Source organism: Lolium perenne, chromosome 3 (assembly GCF_019359855.2).
Source record: "Lolium perenne isolate Kyuss_39 chromosome 3, Kyuss_2.0, whole genome shotgun sequence".
Classification (NCBI taxonomy): Eukaryota; Viridiplantae; Streptophyta; class Magnoliopsida; order Poales; family Poaceae; genus Lolium; species Lolium perenne.
Genome location: NC_067246.2, coordinates 79,098,769 through 79,101,533, shown reverse-complemented (window position 1 = coordinate 79,101,533; position 2,765 = coordinate 79,098,769).

The window sequence follows — 2,765 nt, the reverse complement described above, 5'->3', positions numbered from 1 at the left end:
GAATTAATTAACTTAAATAGACACTCCTCCATGGTTTGTGATTGTTGGACGGCACCCGAAGGATTCGGTTAGCCATGGCTTGTGTAAGCAAAGGTTGGGGGGAGTGTCATCATCATAATAAAAATAAAATAAAAAGGCACTCCTTCATGGTATGAGAGTGTTGGCGAGCACCCGAGGATTCGGTTAGCCATGGTTTGTGAAAGAAAGGTTGGAAGGAGTGCCAAATAAATATGCAATAATTCATGGGAGCCGCTCTTGAAAGTCCGGTTGGCGAGGTAGTTAGTGTACCCATTACCATTCGTTGACAACAACAAACACCTCTCAAAATAATTTTACTCCTGACTTTATAAAAATGAAAAGCTCTAGCGCATGTTAATCCCTGCTTCCCTCTGCGAAGGGTCAATCTTTTACTTTTATGTTGTGTCTCCATTATTTCTTTGAGCACTATCTTGAGAGCACAACTGTCATTCTTAGTATAATATGCTTGTCTCAAAATATGATTGATTGTGGTATAACTTTGATGCATTTATCTTTTGACAATCACTACTTCTAGTCTTTCTATGAACTCCGAGGTGCCCGGGCATTTATGTTTTGCCAACCAAATACAGGCAAGCGAGATACCACTTTATCATGCTCTCTTATGAACATTACAATTCTGCTTATATACATGATTCATGATGCTTATTATTAATTGTTGGTGCTTCTCCATGATTGACATAGCTGTTAGATGATCTTATTTGCATGTATCTCATTATGAACTGCTTAAGTATTAGCCATACCATGAGAATATATACATCATATGAGCAAATGTGTTCGTGAAAGTTCTTTTATCGCTCGGTTGTTAACTGAATTGCTTGAGGACAAGCAATAAGCTAAGCTTAGGGGAGTTGATACGTCCAAAACGTATCTACTTTCCCGAACACTTTTGCTATTGTTTTGCCTCTAATTTGTGTATTTTGGATGCAACTAACACGGACTAACGCTGTTTTCAGCAGAACTGCTCTGGTGTCTCGTTTTTGTGCAGAAATCCAACTTTCGGGAAAAACCTCGGAATTTATGCAGAAGGCCCTATTTTCCCAGGAAACTAACGGAGCCAGAAGGGCAATTGAAGTGGAGGCCCGAGGGCCCCACACCATGGGGCGGCGCGGCCCGGGGGGGCCGCGCGGCCCTGTGGTGTGGCCCCCTCGGCCGGCCTCCGTCGCCCTCTGTGGGACTACTGATTCGCCTCGACCTAAAAACACCGGAAGAGAAGTCGAAGTCACCGGGAAACCCTCCGAACGCCGCCACATCGCGAAACTCCGTCGCGGGAGCCGAGAAGTCTCCGTTCGGCACTCCGCCGGACGGGGAATTGGAGGAGATCATCACCGCCATCACCGCCAACGCCTCTCCATCAACCAGCAATGTTTCCCCCATCCATGTGTGAGTAATTCCCCCGCTGTAGGCCGAAGGGGATGGTAGGGATTGGATGAGATTGGTCATGTAATAGCATAAGATTGTTAGGGCATAGTGCCTAGTGTCCGTTATTGGTACTTTGATGATATTGTTGCAACTTGTTATGCTTAATGCTTGTCACTAGGGCCCGAGTGCCATGATCTCAGATCTGAACATGTTATTGTTTCATGAAGATAATCATTGTTTATGGTCTTATCTATAAGTTGTATACACATGTCGCTGTCCAGAACCGATGGCCCCGAAGTGACAGAAATCGGGACAACCGGAGGGAATGGTAGCGATGTGAGGATCACATGTGTTCACGGAGTGTTAATGCTTTGCTCCGGTACTCTATTAAAAGGAGTACCTTAATATCCAGTAGTTTCCCTTGAGGCCCGGCTGCCACCGGCTGGTAGGACAAAAGATGTTGTGCAAGTTTCTCATTGCGAGCACGCACGACTATATATGGAACACATGCCTATTGATTGCTTTGTACTTGGACACCGTTTTATTATTATCTGCAAATGCCCTGCTATGATTGTTACATGAGTTTCTCTCATCCATGCAACGCCCGTCATCCGTCCCCGTGCCTACAGTATTTTAATCCTGCTGTTTACTATAATCACTACTGCTGTCTCTGTTACTCTGCTGCTGTTATTTCACTACTGCTACTGCTATAAAACTGTTACTACTGATAAACTCTTGCGAGCAAGTCTGTTTCCAGGTGCAACTGAATTGACAACTCCGTTGTTAAGGCTTCCAAGTGTTCTTTGTCTCCCCTTGTGTCGAATCAATAAATTGGGTTTTACTTCCCTCGAAGACTGTTGCGATCCCCTATACTTGTGGGTCATCAGCCAGCATCACATCTCTACAATCTCTCATCACTCTCTCATGGCTTCCGCCGCACCCACTCTAACCTACCAGCAGGTGGAGGAGCTTTGCGCCTCGAACTACCCTTGCCCTCCGGGCTACCGCGTCCCTGCCGGCTGGAGCCTAAGCGCCGGCGGCGTGCCGGTCCCTCCCGTCCCTCAGGGTACTGCGCGCCGGGCGGCCATCACGAACCACTACTACCTCGACCTCACGCCGGAGCAGCGGATGAATCCCCGCTGGCATCCCGATAACCAGCATACTTGGGACGCCTTCTTCATCAATCGGCGTGAGAGGGCGCTCGCCAGGTATGAGGAGGACGGTCTGCCTCCTGGAAACTTCCACGAGGCCGGCCGTCGGCTATGGTGGTACGGCCGGACTCTGCAGAGCGTCATGGACTACATCACGGCCGGCGATATCCCCCGCCTGCGCTACCCTCAGTTCGAGCCACGAGCGCCGCCCGACGA